Here is a 12,934-nt window from a genome sequence, read left to right on the forward strand (position 1 = left end):
CGACTTTCGTTTGGGAGGGTGATCCTCCTAGTCTTTTACGTTCAGACATTGTTGATGATGGAACCTTGGTTTTGAAAAAAAAAATAAGTGCGCCAAGTGGATTTCCCCTACAAACAAATATTTATGGGACAATGTGTGTAAAAGGTGCGAAGCAATGCTTAACTTGGCCAGCAACTTTACACGTCCAGCAGCACGCAGTGTCGTGCATTTAGGACTCACTGAGTACATGCTACGTACGTGGTTTGCTGTGTGCATGCATGCATGGGTCATTTGAGTTGATGTCTCTTGTGTCAGTAACAGGGCGGAAAACGTTGGGCGACATGACTAGCCCTACTCGTCCTCGGCACGGCCCATTGTTCATCAGCTCAGCTGCTCAGGTGAGTGCACCTCTCATCACATGCATAATGGCCATGCATCGAACTTGGATCCTCAAACCTTAACATGCATCGGCTTTACCGCCATCTTTTGGTTGTGTGATTGTGTACGTGAGTCGTGCTCCTGGGGCCATCTCCGGCAGCCGCGCAGGAGCCCATGCATGCACGGTCGTTCAAATCAATGGGTTCGCCAGACGGTCACCCCATCACTGGCCACCACGGCCGAGTCCGGCTTGGAGCTTGCCCGCCCATGTCGCCCTTGACAGGGCAACGACCCAACCAAAGGCTTACGTACCATCGGAGCCGTTCCAGTGCTGCGTCACACAAGGTCCCGGTCCGGCCATCGGCCATGCCCTGCGCGAGCTACAGAGTAGCACCGAAAGCAGCAGAGAGGGATCTAGGAAGAAAACAAGGTAGACTGTATGGGGGATGTGGTGCAGCGTACCATTCCTCGCTACGTTATTGCACATTGGCCACAGACCACAGTGCGCCCGCTCTGGTATGGCCGGGGCAGAAGGCCAGTCGGTGCTCCAGTGCCTGCGTCGGCCGGCGCTCAGAAACCTTAAGAGCGTCTACACCTCTACAGCTCGTCCGAGCTGAGCTGACGGAGCTGAGCTGACGGAGCAGAGCTGAACAGCTCGTACGTACGTGCCGCTCCTCCTGGGATCGCGCACGCGCTGTGGCCCGTACGTAGGTGATGGAGTACGTGCAGCTAGCGGCCCGTGCTTTTCCGTGTCGCTGCTTGCTTGCTGGTAACTGGTGCCTAGCTACGTACTGGCTGCCTCGACCGTACGTGCGCTTTGTGCGACGGATCCATCTACTGTGGACTTTGCCAAAGTGGCTTGGACTTGGCCACCTTGAAGCTCTCGCGGGAGGGACGAGGGTTTCGCGGAGAAAGTGGGACGGGGGACAGTGACAAGACGAAGGGAGGGGAGGTAGGGCCGGCCGGCCGGGACTCCAATTTCCTGTTTCCTCTCTCTCATTACTCCAGTAAAATCACGTTCGGGTTAGATTAGCTGCGGCTAGCCAGAGCATGCCCGCGAACTGATTAACGACGACCGAGGGCAGCATCGGATCCCACTCCGTCGTCTCGTCGGGGTCATGGCGCCTGCGCGCGTGTTCCGCCGGAGTACGTCGCCAGGCTCGCTCGCGCTCGCGCTCACATGCATGGGTGGGAGAAGATGTCTCTTTTTGGATAAGATGGGCCGGGATTGGACTGGATCGTGAGCATCTCATCTCAGCTGGCTTTGCCGTCGTCTTGTCCTAATCAGGTCGACGTTGTTGCACGTACCGCAACCGCACGCAAGCAAATCCATCGAGTGCGCACGTCGCCCCGGCTGGCGAAGACCCGAGAGGCAGCCTTTTGGTCCGTAGACCGGCTCGTACGGGCAGCACGCATTTCGTTCTGTCTGCCGCTGCATCAGGGAGACATGGAGTTTTTAGTACGTTCACCTCGTCCGTATTTCGTTCGTGCATGCATGCATGCACGCGTACACAATCGTTAGCAGTGATATCCTTGCGTTGTTACTATTCGCCACGTCCACGCCCGGCCTTTCTTGTTACTACTACCCACTACCCAGGATTATAACAGAACAAAAAACATTGTCTAGGCAATCAAAATATTATTGCATGTGCACAAAGAGGAGAACAAAAGGGCCCTCCAACTCCGGCCAGCGAGTCTGAGAGCTGCTGCATATGCCTCATCCCGTAAAAGGTGCCCGGATTTGACCGATCGGCGCGCACCCGGCCGAAGGCGATGCTGCTCCTCTCTCTTGCGTTGATTTGGCTCCGTCCATAGCAATAGCATATAGCATGGTTGCTGGAGGACAAAATTACTGTTCTGACCCTTAAGGCAAACTAAATCCCGATTTGACCTCGTTCCGAAAAAAATTTCGTTTCTGACCTTTTTCGGTGACGCCAAGGTGCCTGGCGTCTGGGTTACGAAGCAGACGCCGGGGTCCCTGGCGTCTGGCCCCTGGCCCGCACTGCCCGCCTGCCCGTTGACCTGCTGACGTGGCAAAGAGGCCAGACGCCAGGGACCGTGGCGTCTGGCCCCGGTAAGTGGATAACCGCGCGGGCCAGCCCACCCATCCCCATCTTTCTCCTGGCGGCGCACGACGAACAGAGGGCTCTGTTCTTCGCCCCTTCTCTCCCTCCCACCACCACCCCCCTTGATCTACTCCATCAACCCCTCAAACTCACAGATCGGACCCCCCCAAGCTTCTTTGAGGTATTCTCCCCCATTCCCTCCAATTTTTTTTTGTTTTCCCCTCTTTGGTTGGATGCATTATTCAACACTAGGTGATGTTAGATGAGTAGATGGTTTCTTATTTTTAGAAAATTTTGTGTAGTTGATAGATGATTAGGTATGCAGTAGATGATGTGTAGTTGAACATGTAGGTAAAATCAATTCGGTTTTGTGTATATGTTGTCCATAGGAATTTTTTTTTGAATTAAGAGGGGTGATGAATATATGATTTGTGTATGTAAAATAGACTTTGGCATACTATATTTGGTTTGATAGATGATGTGTGTATGTGTAGATAATCCTATTGTTGGCATACTATTGTTGGCAAAAAAATTTATGCAAAAGAGATGATGAAATTTTCTTATTGTGTGTGACATGATTTGTTCAATAGAATGGCGGATGATGATAATGAAATATATTTGATGGTGAAATTTGGTACTCTAGATGATATGTGTGCATATGTAGAAGAAAGAAATGATGTGGTTATGTTTGAGAAGAATGGTGTTTTCATATGGAATAAACTTGGAGAAGGAAATTGTTTGATATTGTTCATGTATTCATAGATTTTTGTGAAATTTTTTTGTAGGATGGCGGATGGTGATGGACCTTGGTATGACGGATTAATCGATGAGTGGGATAAGGAGCATCGTGCTCGTGCCATTGAAAATGGACAGGTAAGAAGCAAGACTGGGTCAATTTTCGTTGTTTCTCATTTGTGTTCTTGTATTGATTATTAAAACATCACTTTATTTGCAGGTTGTAGTTGCTATGCGCATGAGGGGTCATTCCGCTGATGACTTTGATTACGACCCGCGGTATGAGCCTTACATTGGGAGATTGGGTCTTCTCCCATTCGTGTTGCAGTTTAAGCGACGCGCTCCCCCGGTGAACCACGCGGCGCTGACCGCACTTGTGGATCGTTGGAGGCCGGAGACTCACTCCTTCCACCTTCCATGTGGGGAGATGACGATGACCCTACAGGACATGGCTATGATAAGCGGCCTTCCTATCAATGGACAAGCTATTACCGGTCGTGTCAGCGTGGGTAATTGGCGAGAACGGACTGCCGATTTAATTGGCGTTCAGCCCGAGGGCCCTCAGGAAGGCAAGGCCGATACAGCGAAAGTGAGGCATTCTTGGCTAAAACTGGTCAGAGGAAACACCAACCCGTGCCCTTAGGATGCCAATGACGTGGTTGTGCAGCAGTACGCGCGGGCCTATCTTTGGTATGTACTAACCAAGGTAGTCTTCTCAGATGCAACCGGGAACTCAGCCCTCTGGATGTTCTTGGAGCCACTTAATAACTGGGATACCCAGTATAGCTGGGGTTCGGCCGCACTAGCATACTTGTATCGTCAGGTAAGAGATATTTGCAACCAATTATTTTGCATTTGTCATGCGCCTCCATATCTAACATGTTTGTTTGATTGCAGCTTGACTTGGCGTGTCGGAGGAAGGGAGGTACATCCTCATTGTCTGGGTTTGTTTGGAGCCTATCCGTGTGGATGTGGGAGCGGATCCCGGTTGGACGGCCCGATTTGAAGAACCCCCTCATGGCAAACCCACGGGGTAATCATGACGGGTTGCATGATGATGATCCATATCGGCGCCCTACGCTTGCTTACTATTGGGAACAAGTGACAGTGTACACAGGAAGCTCGCATGTGCGATACAAGTGCTATATGAACGAGCTGGACACCTTGACTGCTGAGCAGGTTATGAGAAGTTTGATGAGATAAAATTTAGTCAAGAATGAAACTTATGTATGTAGCTAACAATGTATCTCTTTGTTTTGCAGGTACATTGGTTGCCTTATGTGGAAGATCGTGACTTTGATCTTAATGAGATGTGCACGCGTGATAGCCATCTTTGGCGGGCGAGGTGCCCAATGATATGCTTCTTCGCAGTCGAGTGGCACTTTGTAGACCGTGTGGCAAGACAATTTGGAAAAAGACAAGGTATTCCAATTGAGGAGAGCAAGGAGGAAATGCTATCTCTGCATCGGTAAGCAAGCATGCCTTGAGTATGTAGTAGAGCATTGAATAAGTCAGTGTTTGCTAATGCTTTGTCCCGTGCATCATTTGTAGGTTCGATCGAAGGAACAATCAGGATATATCGGATTGGGCAAACAAACACCGTGCGTGGATAAAAATTTGGAATCAAAGAGACACGTTAGTGCAATCAGAGAATAGACCTCACAATCAGTCAGCATATCAGAAGTATCAAGTGTGGTATGCGGATCGTTACCGGTTAAAGCTGAAGCCAGGTTGGACTCACGAGGAGTGGTCGGAGTTGGTGTCTGAAGACCCGGAGACTGCAGAAGGTTATCATACCTTCAACACGGCTGTGAGAGACACCAGAGGGGCTCATGTTGACTACGCACCAATGCATGACGAAATGGTAGTCTGTTTGACCTATTCTAATATACTTGCATCATGTTGTCTTTCTTTCAAATACATAAGTTTGGTGTGCTCATGAATTGCAGGGCAGAGAGTTGCTTCTGTGCGTCAACGATGCCAATGTTGCACTGAGTCATCCACGTGGTGGTGCATTATCTGAGAGGACTCTTAGGAGCACGATGGAGGTTAGTCGCAATATATTATAAAAGTTTTTTTCGCGGATTAGTTATTTGCATCTCATATCATAGCATATTTTGTGTTGTCGCAGAAGTTCAAGAAGCGGTTCCATAAGATGGCAGCTATGCTTTCTTGCCATGGTGCTCAGTCCAGTGACATGTATGCACCAGGTAGCCGCGCCGCCAGAGCTAATAAACGGCGTTATGTCCAGAACGAAGAGGACATAGAGGAGGAGGTCAATGAAGAGGAGCCAGCACATCAAGAGGAGCCAACACATCATGATGAGCATGAGTATGATGCAACACATCAAGAGGATCATGAGTATGATGTTGATGCTCCACAACCATCACAGGTTACACAACCGACACAAGGCAATGCCCGCTCTAGAAAAGGCAAAGCAATAGCTAAGACACCGGGCCAGAAAGGTAGAAAGAAGATATGGAACACTCAATTCCATAGTCCGGAGTATCCTCATCAATTTATGCCTGCGGGAATGCAAAGATATAAGTCGAACATTGATGCAGAGGCGGAGGAGGCTAGCGAAGAGGAGGAGCATGAGGCTAGCGAAGAGGAGGAGCATACACTTGCAGATATCGTGAAGAGAGGAAGGAAGAAGTGAGCTTGTTGTAGTTTGTTTCAATGAGCTTGTTCTAGTTTGTTTCGACGAACCTGGTGTAGCCTCTTTCCATGAACTTGTTGTCGTTTCTTTCCATGAACTTGTTGCCGTTCGAATTAAGTTGTACCGGATTCGTGAAGTTGCTATGAATGTTTGACATGAATGATGTGATTTATGTTAATTGTTGTTTCCTGTGATTTAGTCATTTATATGAATGTTTATATGAATGTTTGACATGAATGATGAAATCTGTGCTTAGTCATCTATATGCACAGGGAGCCAGACGCCAGGGTCCTTGGCGTCTGGCTGTAAGTCAGGGGACCAGACGCCAGGGTCCTTGGCGTCTGGCTGTAAGTCAGGCGACCAAACGCCAGGGTCCTTGGCGTCTGGCAGTCTACTGACACCAGAAACAGGGTAAAGCAGGGGAGCCAGACGTCAGGGTCCTTGGCGTCTGGTCCTGGTGCAGACAATACTTACTTTTTCACTTGTAGTTTTGTCTTTTCACTTGTAGTTTCGAATAACATACATACATAAGCATTGCATAGTCTTTTCATAACACTATAGTTGACAAATGACAAAACATAGTTCAAATGTCTCGAATGACATAGAAAATTACAAACATAGTTCAAATTACACAAATAGTCTCGAATGACATAAGTAGTTCATGACCACGATGGTTGAAACGACATGAACATCACATATAACTCGGTTTCCTGTAGCAATGCAAGTCAACAACCCTTTTCCATTTCCATTCTTCCAGCATTTCTTGAATCTTGTCATCATCAGTTATGTCAACCAATTTTCTTTCCCCGGGGCCATCTGACTTCCTCCTGCTGACGTAGTACACAAAATCCTCTTCCTTCAACCCTTGCTTCAACATGAATTTAGTCTTTAACAAATCGAAAGTGAGGTCCACTTGACTAACTTGCACAATACATGGAGACAAGCCATGCACATGAACAACAGGGCTAAGCACCCACTGAGTTTCGTTAGCCATCTACAGCACACAAATCTCTTAGTAGCTAACCTATGATACATTAAACCACGAGGAAAACAAACTAGGGTTTTCACAAAAGTATGATAAATTAAACCAACCAAAAATGGGGGTGGAGTTGATTTACCTTCTAGTCTCGAAATCCTGAAGATCCAACGGTGAAACCGGACCGATTTGTGAGAGATCTGAGGGGGGGGTTAGGGTGCTGGACGAGGGAGTGACGTTGGCAGGGCTAGAGGTGAGAGTGGGTGGATATGAGTGAAATGAGAGGGGTAGAGGTGGAGATGAATGGATGAGAGGGGTAGAGGTGGGCCCAAAATCTTATCCACTCGAATCTTATCCATTAGACAAGAATGCTTTCTGGACACCAGACGCCAGGGTCCTTGGCGTCTGGGTGTCCATCAGACACACCAGACGGCCTGTCTGGTCACCTGCATGAGCAAAGCACGCCAGACGCCAGGGTTCCTGGCGTCTGGATCTGGGAGGCAGACGCCAGGGACCTTGGCGTCTGGGTGTCCATCAGACACACCAGACGGCCTGTCTGGTCACCTGCGTGAGCAAAGCACGCCAGACGCCAGGGTTCCTGGCGTTTGGATCTGGGAGGCAGACGCCAGGGACCTTGGCGTCTGGGTGTCCATCAGACACACCAGACGGCCTGTCTGGTCACCTGCGTGAGCAAAGCAAGCCAGACGCCAGGGTTCCTGGCGTCTGGATCTGGGAGGCAGACGCCAGGGACCTTGGCGTCTGGGTGTCCATCAGACACACCAGACGGCCTGTCTGGTCACCTGCGTGAGCAAAGCACGCCAGACGCCAGGGTTCCTGGCGTCTGGATCTGGGAGGCAGACGCCAGGGACCTTGGCGTCTGGGTGTCCATCAGACACACCAGACGGCCTGTCTGGTCACCTGCGTGAGCAAAGCAAGCCAGACGCCAGGGACCCTGGCGTCTGGATCTGGGAGGCAGACGCCATGCACCCTGGCGTCTGGGTGTGGGCCTGGTGTTTTTGCACACAGCTTGTTAAAGTTTTTGCTTAGCAACAACTAGCAAACACTGTTAAATATGAACAAAGCATGCTACTCTCAACCAAAAATATGAACAAAGCATAACAACTAGTCTCGAATGACGAACATAGTTTGCACATAATCTCAAATAGTCTCGAATGACAGAAATAGTACATGACCACACAAGGTCTCGAATAATAAGTTCGTACATTAAACAAAGTCTCGACAGTTCATCATCGACGCCGGTGCCTTTCCATTTGTCTACTGAGTAGTCCGGGGCCACTTTCCCTTCTTGTCACGTGCCTCGTCCTCCTCTCGTGCATCGCGAGCCCTTGCAAGTTTGCTTGCCCTCTCTTCTTGACGAGCCGCCTTCTCTTTGCGTGCCCTCTCTTGCTCACGCTTCTTGCGCTCACGAGCCTCCTTCTCACGACGCTCCCGCTCCAATCCCCGTGCATAGGACTCCTCGAATAGGCGCTGCCACCGTAACCAATCTGCACGTTGGTCCTCTTGGATATCTTTTGGTACCTCGTGATCTATCCAAGTGAAGTACTTGCAAAGTGGAGGAGGGGACTACATATAAACCATGATTTTGTTAGACATATGAGTGACAACTTGTTGATGTTTTTTATATGTACACCTAACATACCGGTGGTATGTCATATGCGTTAGTTGGCCTTCGACGATCATGTGCATAGTTGGGACACACGAAAAACCTTCTACCTTCTGTCCATGACTTGTTGCGGTCAGTGGACACCTTCAGCTTGCAAACATCACCACACCAACATGGTGGTGTGGGCACATCCTTCTCCTTCTTCTTGTCCAAACTGGCCTCCAACCACGTCTTCGGCATGTCCTCTTGGTCCGCGCACGGTGGCCTCGTCCTGGAACCGGATGAAGCCATGCCTACAAAAAGAACAATTGTTAGCACAAGACATTAAGAGAGCAAATGCATAAATGCTAGGAATTGTATGAACAAATAATATACCATTATTATTAGATCAACCATCTGGATTAAACAAATAACCGAAGGCCGATCCATTATCAACCATTCCTCTACGACCACCTCTAGCACTTGTGCTTCCTCTTCGACCACGACCACCTCTAGCACTTGTGGCTGCTCGACCACCACCTCTAGCACTTGTGCTAGCTCGACCACCACCTCTAGCACTTGTGCTCCCTCTACGAACACTAGCACCTCTAGCACTTGTGCTCCCTCTACGACCACCACTACCACCTCTGACGCTCGTTCTTCCTCGACCACCACCACCGTCACCTCTTCCACCTCTTTCACCATCGGTGCCGCCTCCATGACTTGTTTTTCTTTTTTTGGTTTTCTTTTTTTTGCATGTCCGCTCATTGTGTCCCCCTTCACCGCACACCCCACAGTTGATAATGTCAGGAGCCTCCATGAAATGACCGCTACCAAATTGTTTCATGCCAGTGTATCCAGCCAGGTCATCCATATCACCCCTGAACCTCTTAGTTCTCCTTCTACCCTTTGTCTCCACCTTCAGAAGAGGGTCTGGCCTAATATGAGGGCCATGGTACTCAGGCCACTGTGATTGGTCCAAGAAAGGGTGAAATCTTGGCGCCCATGTCAACCTAGTAGCTTCCACATGGAACTCTTGCATCCTCACGGTTTTTCCATCATTAACATGTATGTTTCTCGCCTTCGCCGCCGTTATCAAATGCGAGCATGGCCAATGATACTTACTAGGCCTCTCGCACTGGCACCACCGAGTCTTCAGTTTCACCTCAAATGCAGCACCACCATATTGTCTACCATCTCGTGTTGTGCCACCTGGCTCATCAATTTGATAGATCATTTCAAGTCTATCGAATACGATAACTTGTTGTCGTGAAGACTTGCTTGCTTGTAACTGCAACCATTCATCAACCTTTTCCGGATAATCCTTTTTTTCACCTATCCATTTTGCAGTCTCTTCAGAATGCCTCTGAAAGTACTCATTAAGCTTGAAGAAGGTGTACTCCACTATTGCAGTCACCGGCAAAGCACGAGCACCCTTCAACACATTGTTGAAACATTCTACGAGATTGCTCGTCATGTCGCCATATCGCCAACCACCATCGTCATGAGCGCGTGCCCACTTGTGCTTCTCACTTAAATTCCTAGTTAAGAAGTATTTTCCCCCTTCGTTCACCGCTGCAAAGAGTTTGTTGTACCGAGCATCGAAACCTTGGGTGGTGAAGGCCACACATACATGGGTAAGGTCTTTGCTGAGCTCCTTGCTCTTACATGCCCGGTAAAAGTTGGCCACGAAATGCCTCATGCACCATCTGTGGTGAAGCTTTGGAAATCCTGGAATAACAATGTCCATTGCCTTGAGTATGCCATGATGTCGGTCCGATATGATGCATACCTCCCTAGCCCCAATCACGTTGTGCCTAACATGACCCATGAACCACTCCCAGTTGTCTTGGTGCTCGGAAGGCACCAAAGCAAATGCACATGGCAACACGTTGTCGTTTGATGAGTGCGCCATTGCTACCATTAGTGTGCCCTTATATCTACCGGTCAAGAACGTGCCATCTATAGACAAGACCGGACGACAATGCTGAAACGCCTCCACACATTGTCCATAACTCCAGAAGGCACGGTGGAACACTCCCTCGTGATCCTCGACCACATGAAACATGCCCAGGTTCCTATGTGCAATGGCGGCCAACAACCTTGGGAGTTGGTTGTATGCTTCTTCATAACCACCGTACAACATCCTAATAGCATTTGCCTTTGCCTTCCATGCCTTCCCATACTTGACTTCATAACCAAATTGTTTTTTCACCGTCCGCATGAGAAACCTCACTTTCACAGTGGGATCAAAGGCTATGTCTTTCATCCATTTGTATCCAAGATACTCAGATGTGAGTTGACGGTGTGTCTTTCTAAGTCATTTGGATGGCGGTTTGCATCTATGAGTGGTATCACAACTTGTTAACACCCATTCTTCGGTTTCTTTAAGCTTTCTTGCACGAACCTTCCATGTGCATTCCTTTTGCTCACACACCACGGTGTAACGCAATTTCATGTCGGAGTGCTCAACATAAATTGGCCTATGGTTTCGAATGGCATAGTCAGCCAACCAAAACTTCAGCATAGGCAAGCTCAGAAACTTCAATCCTTTCTTCAAATAAGCATTCTCGTCCTCATTCTCCACCCTTGGTTCTCCTGGATCCGGGCATGGTGTTGGCTCAATCGCCGTCATTCTCATTCCACCATCAACAACAGCTTTATGGGCAAGGCCGAGATCTTTAAATAAGTGAGTTCTTTTTTGTAAGCCCGTCAGCTCAAAGTGGATTTGGTTCTCCTCCTTTGTGAATCCATCCTCGTCCAACTGTTCAACTGGACCCTCGTCATCCGAGTCATACGCATATTGACGCCTAAAAGGCAAGTCACGATCCATGTCCTTTTGCGCTATGTACACATCCAAGTCACCAACATCATTGCCATGAAACCCTTCCTCTTGCTCTTCGTCGTCATCATAAGCATCTTCATCCTCTTGAATTACTCCGTCAGTAGCAATCACCTCAACTTCATTTGCTTGGCTAGTTGGTGGTTGGCTAGAAGCATTGGGGGCATACAACTCAACCTCATTTGCTTGGCTAGTTGGTGGTTGGCTAGAAGCATTGGGGGCATACAACTCAACCTCATTTGCTTTGATAGTTGGTACACGGGGACATGGTGGGGGATAAACATTGGGGGCATCAACCACAACCCTATGCTCAACAAGTGGCACCATTGTCCTCTCGCTCATGTCATCCATTGGGGAAGAGACATGCCGGTTCAAATCAAAGGTAAACCGAGGAGATTCAGTGGTGGCAAACAATTCAAGTGACTTGTCTTCCGATTGGGATACTTTTTCCTTGTATACATCCCAATGCAAATCCGAGGTGATAGGCATACTTTTCAAGCGAGATTTGGCTCCAACTCCAACATCATACCTTCCTATTAACTTAACATCAACATTGGTGTCCATCCACTTCAAGACTTGTCTCACTTTTGCAACAACATCCTCATAGCTAGGGCTTCTATCAAAAACCAATGGTTCCTCACCCGTGTCGGCATTGTTACTCAAGAATGCCTCCTTGTCAATGTAATGAACATTAAAAAGTCTCTCCATCTAAAAATTACATGAATGCATTTAAGACCTCAATGAGAATTGGTGTTTATCCAAATACATCTTATTATATCCAAATCATATCAACACTAAATTATTGGCGATGTCCACAAAAGTATCACTAATCACTAATTAACACACTAAGCAAAGTTAACCCTAATCACTAACTAACCCTAACCCCCAATCTTTCTACTCAACAAACATATATTCCTACTACACACCATGCATAGCACTATATTATCAAAGTTAACCAAGCCATTCACACTAACATAAGGGGGAGAAAACATGAACTAGGGTTCCACCAACATGTATAAAATGCAACCAAAAGGACAAGACTTAACAAAAAATAATTGGATGATTTGGGAGAGATTAACAAGAGCAACAAAGTGATGGAAAGATCCACCTAAGGGATGTACCTTTTGGAGAGGATTTGAGGGGGGAGCTTGAGGGGTGAGAGAGAGTGGGGAGGCAGCAGCTCTTCTTCAAGCTCGGGCTGGATTGGGGAAAGTGTGTGGGGTGGGACCCACACACTCTCCCGGTGGGGTTATCCACTTACCGGGGCCAGACGCCACGTCTGGCCTCTTTGCCACGTCAGCAGGTCAACGGGCAGGCGGGCGTGCGGGCCAGGGGCCAGACGCCAGGGACCCCGGCGTCTGCTTCGTAACCCAGACGCCAGGGACCTTGGCGTCACCGAAAAAGGTCAGAAACGAAATTTTTTCGGAACGAGGTCAAATCGAGATTTAGTTTGCCTTAAGGGTCAGAACAGTAATTTTGTCCGTTGCTGGAAGGGAGGCACGGGCGGGAGCTTTCCAGGGGCGCATCCGTGACTTGTTGACAGCTGATAGGCTTGTGACCTGTGACAAGTGTGCGGCGCCCGCGAATCTGAGCATGCGATCGACTAATCATGAATCCCCCGGGAGGAAACACATGCGCGCTCCCATTGACATGTCACCCTCACCGTCCAGAGCCAGCAGCAGCAAACAGTGGTGCG

The 12,934-nt window shown here is 48.7% G+C and overlaps 2 long non-coding RNA genes across 2 annotated transcripts; one reads left to right on the forward strand and one right to left on the reverse strand.

The window, feature by feature from the left end:
* The first annotated feature begins 2,485 nt into the window (after window positions 1-2,485).
* On the forward strand, window positions 2,486-4,114 carry LOC119297458. Its single transcript, XR_005145659.1, has 4 exons — window positions 2,486-2,604; window positions 3,209-3,296; window positions 3,379-3,981; window positions 4,056-4,114. It is a non-coding gene; the product is annotated as an uncharacterized LOC119297458 (long non-coding RNA).
* A 4,173-nt stretch (window positions 4,115-8,287) lies between these two features.
* Window positions 8,288-12,479, reverse strand: LOC119297459. The gene is made up of 3 exons (XR_005145660.1): window positions 12,360-12,479; window positions 8,454-8,710; window positions 8,288-8,377 (listed from the first exon to the last, which is right to left on the reverse strand). It is a non-coding gene; the product is annotated as an uncharacterized LOC119297459 (long non-coding RNA).
* Window positions 12,480-12,934: the final 455 nt, after the last annotated feature.

The sequence above is a fragment of the Triticum dicoccoides genome, chromosome 5A, assembly GCF_002162155.2.
Source record: "Triticum dicoccoides isolate Atlit2015 ecotype Zavitan chromosome 5A, WEW_v2.0, whole genome shotgun sequence".
In the NCBI taxonomy this organism is placed as follows: domain Eukaryota; kingdom Viridiplantae; phylum Streptophyta; class Magnoliopsida; order Poales; family Poaceae; genus Triticum; species Triticum dicoccoides.